Raw genomic sequence first — 12096 nt, 5'->3', positions numbered from 1 at the left:
TTGCTTTTCTTCTTCTTTCTTCTTTCTTCTTTCTTCTTTCTTCTTTCTTCTTTCTTCTTTCTTCTTTCTTCTTTCTTCTTTCTTCTTTCTTCTTTCTTCTTTCTCAGTTTTTCTTTTTTTCTTTTTTTAGTAGATTTTCTGTTAATCTAAGTCTTAAACATATCTCCCATCAGGGTGGGCATTCTGTTGCAGATACATTTGGCTGTCTCTGGGCATTGCTAAATTGTATTAAGCACAGATGTCATAGGGAATAATTTGTGGCTAACATCTGATGGCCAGCCTAAGAGTAGAAGTCCGTGTAATACCCAGTTCATTCCTAGAGAGATGTTCATTCTGAGGAAGTAGTGATGTCATGTTCTTTATGGTCAGTATCTTCTTTTTGATCTTTTATACTGTTCCAAAATTCATACCAGTGCCAAAAATTAACTCCTCCTTATCCATGACTTCTCACCTGGTTTTGATTGCGCTTTTCAAACAGCCTCTGATCCAGCATGTGCTTCTTACTTGTGCTTTCTTTGTGTTCCATATACTCGGTTTGATAAATTTTAAACACAGAAGTACTCTGGACACAACTTGCATTCACTTAGAATCCATCTCCCTACTTTTACACAAGCTCTAACAAATGTGCTTTGTTTTACTTCCGAGCAGTTAAAACTGTGAACATTATTTTGGTAAGTCTTTTGTCTTTTCTGGAAGGAAGGGGAGAAGAAAAGAAGCAATGTGAATAAATTGAGTTAAACTAAGTTTAGGAAGAGCCAGACAATAGTTTTAACAATTAGCATAGTTTTAACAATTTCCTCAGCTGAATAGTATTTTCATGCTCTGTTTATTTGTTGTCTTTGAAGAGAACCTGTTAGCAGAACATAACTTTAATCATATGAAATAGCTTTCTGAGAGGTTTGGTTTTTTCAGAGTTGGCATTATAGAATTAGGAACAAGTAGAATGAAAGGAAACATGAAATTACTTTAATTCTGAAAAAGTCATGGCATGTCAGCACGTCATTTATCCCAGTGTATATTTTATGGTGATAGGCATGAAATGGTAAAGTATCTGCTTTCTCAGAAGCATTTGCTGCTCTTTTGGATAATTTATGTCTGGATCATGACAAAATTTCTAATGTCACACACTCATACAACTATGATCAGAGGGCAAAGTTATAAATAAAATCTAAAAAGTGTCTTTTTTTCTGATGGAGTAGCTGTCTTTGATCTGTTTGATCTCTGGGCTCAGTAGCTCTACTGCCTTTTTCTCATTTTCTCATGTTTTGGCCTAATAGCTGTCACCAGTTTCATATGAATCATTGCAGTCCAATGCAGAGTCCACCAATATCTTTCAAGACTAAACCTATTTTTTCTGCTCTGGACGATTCATCCATTTGCTGTTGGTCTGCCCTGAATGCCCTTTCAGAAGTATGCCTGGCCATCACACAGTTGTCTGCTGTTTGTGGTGGGTTTTGTAATTCCCATCTGAAAAAAAACCAGTCTTTTAAGGCCTCTTTTGAAGATAATTGATCAGTTCTAATGATTTGGAGTTTGTTTTGGTTTTGGGTTTGGTTTTTTTTTTCATTTCTCTTTGCAACTGTTGGGAATTGCAGAGTAAGTGAAATGTGTTCATCTGTACCCTTGTGAAGTCTTAGCTTTTCTGCTCAGGACATTACCTAGCTAATAGTTCACGTGTAAAATGAGTTGTCTTGAAAATTTCAGAAGAAATACCTTTTTTTGGTGGCTAGAAGAACAGCATACATTTTTCTTTCTCAGACTTTTACTCTCAATTTTCAAAAATTTCTCTCTACATTATGTCAGCAAGAGACTGTGGAGTGTCATCATCCAGTCCATCTTTAGGGATAACCCGGGTGAAGTCGGACAACTGCTTGTGCTACTGGAGAGTTACACACGAGGGGGGTAGAACATCTGCTGTCATTTAGAGGTGAAGTAATTGCAGATGTTTTGTACACAACAGGCAGGCTGCTCTGCCAGCTTCCTTAAGTATCTGCAGTGCTGAAGCAGAGCATTAGATTTCACTGATTTTTGTCTTCTTTTTTAAAGTTTTGTGCATGCAGAGTTTGGAAATAGAGAGGAACTTAGACTTCAGGGAATAAATACTTGCCTAAATCAGAAGATGACAATTAATTCCAGGTAAATCACCTGGATTATCTTCAAGGTTGATTTTTTTTACCTTTTGTTCTAGTCAGAAATTCTGCTGTGTATATAATGATAGATTTTTAAAACTATATTTGGTTAGCACAAAAAAACATGTCCAATTTGTGTACCACTGAAACTTTGACAGGAAGTACACAGCTCTTCTTAACCCACAAAATTGCAAGGAGCTTTTCGTCCTTCAAATCCTTTTATCTAGACCCAGACTTCCTGCCTCGAATTTCCAAACTTCCATCCTATTTTGTTACTTCAATTAGAGCTTATTATTTGTCTTTATACCAGATTGATAGCATTTAACAAGGACTTTTTTTCCAAATTATTTATTATCGCAGACCAAATAACCTCAAAGAATCATGTTGTTACTAATGGATGATGAATGGACTAGTAATTGCTGCACTTTTCTTCTTTTTTCCCCCCTCTTTACCAAAAAAATTGATAGATAATGTTTTAGGTAGTTCAATAACAGATGCTGAACTCTAGATGGTTTGTTTGAGAAGGCTACATAACATTTGCGAAACTGAAGGTATTTTGGTCTTTCGACTTATTATTTTTAGATTTCAGTGGAAAAATGCTGAAGAGCAGCAGTGATTTTCCTTCTGTTATCATCAAAGTATTTCTAAATTGTTTTTCTTCTAGGCATTAGAATTACGTTAGGGGTTCTTTTTGAGCCAAAACAAACAATTCTTACTATATAACTAGAAGCAATTTAAAACATTTTTTAAGAATATTTTCATAGTGGAGCAATTACTGTAACTTAGTATTTTCCTGTCTGATGAATCATGATTGAAGTAGGCAGAAAATAATGAAAATTTGAACCTAGTATGTATGTGAAATGTGGAAAAAGGTCAAAAATGCACGGAAATAAAAGAAAGTAGCTGGAAGTTATGGGAGTCTGATCACAGGGAACATTTGGTTCTTCTTAAGCCTCTTCAGCTGCTGGAAATTGAGATGCGTGAGATATGCATGTGCATTGCTGGCTAAGATTCTAGGGACAGAAATAAAGAGCAATAGTTGGACAAATGCATGCCAAAGTGGCATTTTCTGAAGGCAAATAAAGGAATGCATAGGTGAGAAAGGGTATTCCTCTGTTGATTATCATTGCCAAGGTATTCCTCTGTTGATTATCATTGAAACTAGCTAAAAATTTTTTTTTAGATTAGGCATGAATGGTTTGACATTGATTATAATAATTGTAAGTAACAAAATTAATTTCTGAGTATCTGTTCCTGGTGTATAAAAATTAAAGATTCATGTTTTTATAATTTCCATGAGGAATATGTACTTACACTTCATGCCAATTTTTTTTTCCACTATGAAAATATGTATCATTTACAGGTGGTACTTACCAGTGATCAGGTTCAATAAAAATCAGTAGGGTGCTGAAATATTCCATCTAGTACTAGTAAGGGAAGTGGTGGCAGTTTGAAATCAGAATTAATTTCTATGACATTTTCCATTCAGTATTTTACCCCTTTGGGGTTGTATTCTAATTTCTCTATGAAACAAGATACGTGATATCCGAAGCTTTTTGCAAACAGCTGTTGAATTAGATGTCTCATTTTTCCTGCCTGTGATTTCCTAGACCATTGCATTTCAACTGGCAGCTTGTTCTTTGGGTTTGGCCCTTGAGACAGTGGCTGTGTCCTGGCCTCCTTTTTCTCCTGGGGCAGGTAAGGAATGGGTTGTGGCCAGACCCCACCTCTGCTCACACAGGTAGCCAGAACTGAATTTACTGTCGTTGCTTCCAGAGCTCATGAGAAGTGAGCAAGCAGAACACTTTTACTCCAAAATTGTGATCCAGCCATAATAAAAGTATCTTTTTGCATAGTAAGAACTGGAAAATAATGTAGTCTGCACTCATGAATACACACAAAGCCACATATACACAACATACGTGGAAGGATATCTCCTTGGTGACAGCTACTCTACTTATTGCAGTGTTTGGACTTTTTTGGGCCTGACTTGTGCATTTGGAGTGGGTTTTTTTAGGCAAATATATTTATCTGTATTAGGATCTAGTGTTCTATGGGATTTTCCCCATGACTTATTCACAGGGTGGCTGAGGATAAGGTTAATTTTTGTATTGACTTAGAAGAAGTGATTGATTTAGCAATAAATAAGGGGAGAAATACCTTGTTTCACTTAAATAAGTAAAAGATAAGAAAAGAAGAAATATGTGTACATAGAATTGAAGAGCAAATATGAGTTACAAGTTGGTAACTAAATGGGCTTGATGTTCTATATTGCCTATGTTCAGTACATCTCAATTAAAAGAGGATGTTTGAGGGAATGATCTGTGTGATTTCCCCTGACCTTTTCAGTCTGACGTTGGTCATGCCATTCAGGATCATTGGATGTGGCAAAGGAAGAAAGTGACTGAGGGGAGGAGTGGTATAGAATGATTTTTGAGGTGCTTTGTGTTTGCTGAAGATAGAATAAATAGTTATACATTTATGGGACCTTCTGTTGCCTCAACAAAATAAAATTGGAAAGCTGTATTTCACCCGATCTTCCTGTGGGAGAAGTAATGGCTGTCCCAACAACTTCTATTTGCTGTGTGACACAAATTGTCACATATGACCTTGCAAACACATTTGCTAGTATTTAACTGGTGCGTCATCAGTTAGTACTGCAAGTAGATTACTGTGGACAACCAATTCATGTGGTTTGTTCCTCTGGGCTATTTGGTAGTCAGTGAAGTAACTAGTAGAGTAAATGCAATTTAATGTTCAAATTACTTTTGATTTTTATAAGTAGAACTGCCTCTTGATAAAACTATGAAACTGCTAAACTGTTTGCTTTTTCAATACCTCCAGATGATTTATATTGAAGATAAAGTTCCAAGTAAAAAACTATTGTGCTGGCTGGCTGGGAGTACAGAAACACACATGAACACCTGAGTTGGATTTTCTCTCAAATGTTTATGTTATTCTGTATATTATTTATTATTTACAGAACACTCATTGCTTTATGAACCAGTGCTTGTCCTTCCTCAAGGCTCTGCTGAAATGATTCTCCTGTTATTGCTGAACCTGGATTTATTCCAAGAGGTCTGGTTTCTTCAGGCAGACTTGCCAATGTTTTGGTCTTCATAGGTTACGTAAAATCTTCATGGATCTGAAAGCACGTCTTCATCACAATTATGCAAGTATCATGCATAGCTGTAATTTCATCAAAATACAATAGATGCTTCTTTCTTAATGGAAGTTCACAGAGGGTTTTTGCTGTAGCCTCAGAAGACGTTGAGGGTATGCTCTGTTATGTTGCATCATGGAGCTCTGCAGCCTGTTCAGGCTCTCTGGAAAGCCTGGTTAGGGTCACTTGCTGTACCTATTGCTAACGGCCCTGGAAATCTGTCAGCAAGATCACAGTGGGCAACTGTCGAAGTCAGTACTGGCTTCTGCTGTGTTTGGAAGTCTTAGTCATGTTCTACTTGTGAGATGTTACATGCAGTCAAGCTGTCTATTGACTTACTTAAAAAATACTGAGAAATTTGAAAGTCTTTCCAAAATATTACCCAGTTGAAGGTTGTAATTGTCGTCCAACTCTGTTCCTGAGGCATTAAATGTAATGGTGCTATTTAAAGCCAAGAATGAAAAGGGAATGCTCTGGCATTAGTTATCTCAGTTATAAATCATGTTAGATGTCTGGATTTATGTGATCTTGATATGTACAGTATATATTGAGAATGTCTGTCTAGAGCAGCCACATTTAATGTCAAAGGGTAGTGCTCTGTAATAGGGTTGCTCTAATGACTTTGCAGGGACTTACTGTTCTGGAGATTTCATATTTGAAATAAGTAGTGTTTGATTTTTCAGGGTGCAGAAAGTACCTGCGAGGAATCCGGGGATGGTTTTAACAGCAGTAACGTCAGACCACAGAATGCTGTTTAATGCTTCTGGGATTAAGCATTGCAGATGCAGTTTATTTATATTGTGTGAAGTAACCCTTTATGTTTATGTTGTTTTGTACTGTTCTGATGTATAAACCTAAAATAAATCACAGCAGTTCACTTAGCAGACATGTTATGTCTGATGTGTGGCAGTGGTGCTGGGCATATCACTGTTCCATTTTCACACAGAATGGAAGCAAACTCTGATTTAATATTTAAAGTCCAGTACAGATGCGGTGAAGAATCCTAATTTAAATACTTAGTCATTATTTCATAGTAATATTTGGTTTCAAAGGAGATTTTTCAAAACTTTTATGCAAGAATATCTTAAATTGATTCTTAATGCCTTTGGCTTAAGATAAAAGAAATATGGAATATAAATAATGTGCATCTAAATCTTGGATTTCTATAAGCAAAAGAAAGCAAACTTAAGTTTCAAAAACTCTTGTTTTTGAACTCTTAGCCAATAATAATAATAATAATAATAATAATAATAATAATAATAACCATGCTTCATTTTAGACATTGCATTATGAGAAAGTTGTGCCACCTTGATCAGACCTAGATTTTTTTGGGGGTTTTGTAAACTATTTGAGATGGCATCTTCTCCATGTGCCTTAAAAACTCATATAGAAACAAGATGTGTAATAGGAATTCCCTTCCTTCCTCTGCTCCATGATATTTTTGTAAGTGAGGCTATTTCTGTGATTTCTTTTAGTCTTAAATTATATATATTCAGCTTTTCTTTCTCCTCCACTCACTCTTGTTCCTTTCTTGGCCCCCACAGAAAATAGGGAGAAAGGCCACTTTTTAATGCATATGAAATTGAGTTGCTTTAAAGGGTTTTCAGTGACTGAGCACAGAATATTAATTGCATTGTCCTTTAAAACAAAAAGACCCACTGGAGCCCATTAGTGTATGGTGCCCTGGTCAGATGGGCTGAGAGGGATGGGAGTGGACAACCCCAGCAGAGTAGGAACCCCTGGAGCTGGTGCTGCCTAAGCCATGAAACCAGCCAGCTGAGGTTGGGAAGGGAGGAGAGAGAAATGAGCTGAATCATGAGTTCTTTGCTTAATTTCCACTCTTGCACCATGAAACCAGGCTGTTTTTTGGCTTTTCAGCTCCCCTCTGGAAGTGCCCAGGAGCACACAGGCAAAGCCATTTAAAAAATACAGACTTTATAGACATTCCAGAAGCCACCTCAGGATTTTATGCAAGTGAAAGGAATCTCACTATTTCTACTTTAAAACCAGTGTCTAAGTCCCTTCTAGAGATTCATCACCTTTTGTGCAAATCAGTAAAATTTTCATCAGGGAAATGTTTGGGACTTAAAATTTGATCCTGCAGTCATTGTGTATCTTTCCTAACATCACTGCAAAAAATATTCCAGGACTGTATTTGTAAATACATCTCTATTAATTTTTCAGAGTGTTATTTTTTGATTCTTTCAGGTTTTCAACAGAACAGAATACAGGGAATTGATCTGATTTAACTTTCTGAGAGGCTTTTGCTTGTGTCTTACACAAGAGGCTGTTACTGAAAACTTGGTAACCATGGGGTGAAAGGTAAAGCTCTGTTACTGATTAAAAAGAGTAAGTGAAAAAAGCAACCTTCTTATCATTTTCCAGAAGGGAAAGTGATTGTTAAGTAGGAATGGAGTTAATAGAAATTTTCTGGATGAAACTGTTTTTTATAGAAAAAAATGTTCATTTAAGATAGTAACTGGAAAGATTTCCCTTTTTGATACAGGGAAAATGATAATTTTTAGCCTTTCCAGTTGAAAAAATTTTTAAAGAAAAATAAAAACAAAACCAGAAAAAAAAACCAAACAAACCAACAACAACAAAAAAAAGTCTCCTGAAAAAACCAAACAAATGAACGAAACCCCTCATCAATATTCCAGCAATAGAACATCCAAGTAAACTGAGGAAAGAGATTGATTGGCTGGGGTGAAAAACAGTAAGTCAAAGGAAGTCCTATATTATAGAAGGATTGGTTAATTCAGGTAGTGTTGAAAGTGATAACTAGAACAGGGTGATCTTGAAAAGCATAAATGAAGCACATTAAAACAACTAAAAAACTGTTATCTCTGTACACGATAATACAACTTTTAATAATTAATAAGCCAGAGCCTCATTATTTGGGTAAAAAAGTTTGGTATTTTGTCTTTTTGACATTAAGTACTACTTTTAAATGTTAGTTGAATTTACATAGGCTGGGATGATTTCTATGAAATGTGCCTAGTTACCAACGTAAGTGGCCTTTAGATGTGCAATCCCACGTTTGGCTCAAACATGGACTGTTGTCAGAAATTGAATACTTCTTTTTCTTTTAACATTTGCTTCAGTCCAATATGTTGTAATTTCTAATAGGCTTATAAAAAAAAAAAGCAGAGTAAGATGTTACCCAATAGCTTACACTGCAAAAAATCAACCATGCCTTAATAGTTTTTTTTTTGTTAGATCTTTGTCCTTGCTCTTACTGAAAGCCCATTTATAACCTCCTGCTTCTGAGGGAGAAGTGTACTCATGCTTCAGCTGGCTGGGGGTGCCTTCTGCTCCTGTGCAAGCTGCAATGTGGAGCTGCATCTGACACACCTTTCCCAGGTGTCCAGGGAGACGCAAACAGAATCATTTCAGTTTTGGCAAGACATAGCATCATAGTTTATTTTCAGTTACAGATCAAGTCTTAGTTCTAAATCTGATTTTCTTGGTTTTTCTTTATATATATTACAAACTTTTTAATCTAAATTTCCTATCTATATTTATCCTGCATGCAAGGTCAAAGAAGGCTGTGTGGATTTTTTTTATAGAAAGTATGGCTTTAAATAGTTACTTTCCTTCTCGAAAAATCTGATTTTAGACTTAAGGGACAGCACTGTGAGTCAACACTACAAAAATTTCCTTTAGACCCCTGGGAATATTTGGAATTCAGCAAATGGCAGCTAGTAGCTGTTCGGGACATGCTCAATATTAGGTTAAATGACTCATTCCTGGATTAAAAAAATAACTGGAATTTGTGCTAATGTAGCCCTTCTTCCTGCTACATATGAAATTATGCAGGATTTCAGGTTTATTCTTCCTGCCTGGATTAGTCTAGTAGTATGTATTTATTTTTTATAAATTTCTTTTACAGAAATTCAGGATTTGATGTATTTTCCTAAGTATGAACTGAAAAAAGAATTATTAAAGAAAAGTTGAGGGACTTGGTAAGTGATAATTTTATATTAATCTGTACAATATTTTGTAGGAACTAGTTTCAGTAATCTGCTTAAACCATGAGAAGCAATCTAAAATAAGCATATTTTTATTTTAAGAAATAGGAAGTCCTTTAAAAAGTGTTGAATTGTAATTTCTTCTCTTTAGAAATGATCCTGGCATAATGTTATAGAGACAGCCTACAGTACTGTTGAGCTTTATAAAGATTTTTTTCTCTCTTGAATGTTTATGATCATCTTGTATAGATTAGCACACAGATTGCACTGGATTTTTATTTTCAGAACCACAAGTCAGAACCACTAAAATGTAATCACTTTATCTTGAAAAGATTCTTTGTGGCTACTTGATGAATCCTCTTATGAATACCAGTACATCTTCTCATAACCCATTAGAGCTGCACAAAGTGTACAAAACACGTTGTGTTTCTTTTTCATTGCGCATGACAAAAGTTGAGTTTGTTACAGTTGGTTGCAAAGTGGAGAGATTGCCATGGTTCACTAAGGCCTGGGCCTGCAAGCACTTTTGTTCATGTTTAACTTTGGCGAGTTACATGGGCAAGCACATGGATGTGCGTGTGCGCAGTTAGCACTTCTAGTTATGTAAAACTCCACAGCCCCTAGCTGTGAGGCTGTGCCTGTGAGACAAGTCAGAATCAACAACAGAGCAGCTTTTAATCACTTTGTCACTTGGGCATCTGAGAACTCTGTTTCAGTTTGTGCAAGACTTTCAAAATTATTTGTTTGGGGTTTTTTTTGTAAAATTAAAATTCCCCAAGCGTGAATTTCTGTGTAACTGTATAAAAATATACTCTAATGAAAAGTCTTAAAAGGAGACTTTCATAGGAAAATAAAATAAAATAGTTTTGTCCTTCAGATAATTCCCTCTAATGTGGCCAACTGCTTCCTGGCAGGAAGAGAATTCCTGATCAACTTTTTAATGCAAAGAATGTGCTACAAAAGTCCTTGGGGTATGTAAAGCAGAGACCTCTTGGATGAGGCTGTTTAGATTCATCCAAGTGATGTAGTTTCTAAGGACAGAAAAGTCTCTAAAGTCAGAACTTAATGTTGTTGGTCCAAACACAGCTGGATTTGTAACTGGAAGGAAACTGGAAGCCACATAGTGGATCTACCACAGCTCTTTCCTGGAGAGAAACAGCAATCTCCTCTGATAGAGAAGCTGGGTATGCTACACAGGAAGCTGCCTCCAGACAGCACTGTCTGCTCAGTCTTGCCCAAAGAGCAGCATGTCTGATGAGCATCCTTCAGTGATCCCCACTAGACCCAGCCCTTTATGATCATCTCTCTCATGCTGCTTTGTCACACACCCTCAGCCACACAGATACACCTCTCAGCTGAATCTACAAAAATGACCTTTCCTGGGTGGCAACATGTTAGTTTTAAGCATGTGTTACTGAAAACACACCCAAAACTATGCCTGAGTGTCTGTCCATGGGACCTTTGATCCAAACACTGCGTAATGGGGATGTACTGATCTACCCCCAGTGCTCTAGGTCGAGGTGGCACAGATAAAAAAAGTAAACCAGAAATAAAGTAAACTACTTTATTTCACAGCCAGAGTGCTCTCTGCCTCTTGACTGCGAGTCAGGAGGGGTCTAGGTTTGAGTGCCTTTAGCTTCTGTGTGCTACTGTTCTCAGGATTAAGTTTTAGAAAGTTAGATAAACCAAAGCAGCCCAGTCCTGTCATTGTAATGATCCATAAGTGTGGTGGTGCTACCAGGGATGAATTGTTATCACAGATAGGAGATAAGCAGCAAAGGGCAAAAATATAAGAGGCAAAGATAAGAGGCAAAGGGCAAAAAACGATGCACAGGAAGTTAGCTAAATACGAGAAAGAAGTTCTTTACTGTGCAGGTGACCAGAGCACTGTCAGAGATTGCTCAGAGAGATTCAGAGTCTTCTTCACTGGAGACATTCAAGAACCATCTGAGTAATTCTTGAGTCAGTCATGAACTTGTTAGAGAGTGCTAGTTGGATAAAAAAAAGACATTGCCTAGATGTTGTCACAGGTCAGAGGGATGTTCCTTAAAAGTGATTGTCATGCATTTCTGCACAAGAAATCTAACCTGTAGCATAACTTCTTGTTCTATCTTCTGACTGTGTATTAACTGTGAAAGAGATAAAGTTCATCTTTAACAAGGATGAGGTCAACATGAGAAGAAGCATTAGCATGGTCATCAGTAGACCTTCAGCAAAAAAGACCTTTTCTCTTAATATGTTTTTGCCTGTCAGAAGATAATTGGCTTGGGTAACATAAGCTGGACTCCTGGTCTTGAAACACAGCCCATCCTTGTGGAGCAAACTTTCTTGGATGCATTTCTCCTTGGATCTTGGAGAGTTGAGGAAAGCTTGTATTCTTCCCTTGTGTGTGGCTGCAGGAAGTAGGGCTGTTCATAAAGCAATAAATGCTCTGCTTCTGGAGCATTGGCAGACTTTACACTAAGGGAAAAGTAAAAGCTGAGAGGAAGTTGCAGCTGGCAGCTACACAATGTGGTTTTCTACCTATTTTCCTAGGAAAGACCTTTTAATGATGAGAAGCATAGCACTTTTCTCTGCAAGGTTTATGTTATGTTGGCTGAACAAAAATAAAGTGATTGAAACATGAGTGTTTAGAAGGAAACAATATGATGTGAACAATACTGGCTGGAAATACTACTACATGTTTAGATTGGGGTTGTCTGCCATTGGAAGTAATAAAAATAGAGCTGTAAATTATACACTGGGGTTTAGTTTATTCTGGAAGCTGATTTTTAAGAAATTCAGATTTATTTATTGGTTGTGTCACGGGAATGTTTGACTTGTTCTAAGTCCA

Source organism: Molothrus aeneus, chromosome 4 (assembly GCF_037042795.1).
Source record: "Molothrus aeneus isolate 106 chromosome 4, BPBGC_Maene_1.0, whole genome shotgun sequence".
Taxonomy (NCBI): domain Eukaryota; kingdom Metazoa; phylum Chordata; class Aves; order Passeriformes; family Icteridae; genus Molothrus; species Molothrus aeneus.
This window is presented reverse-complemented; position numbering follows the sequence as displayed.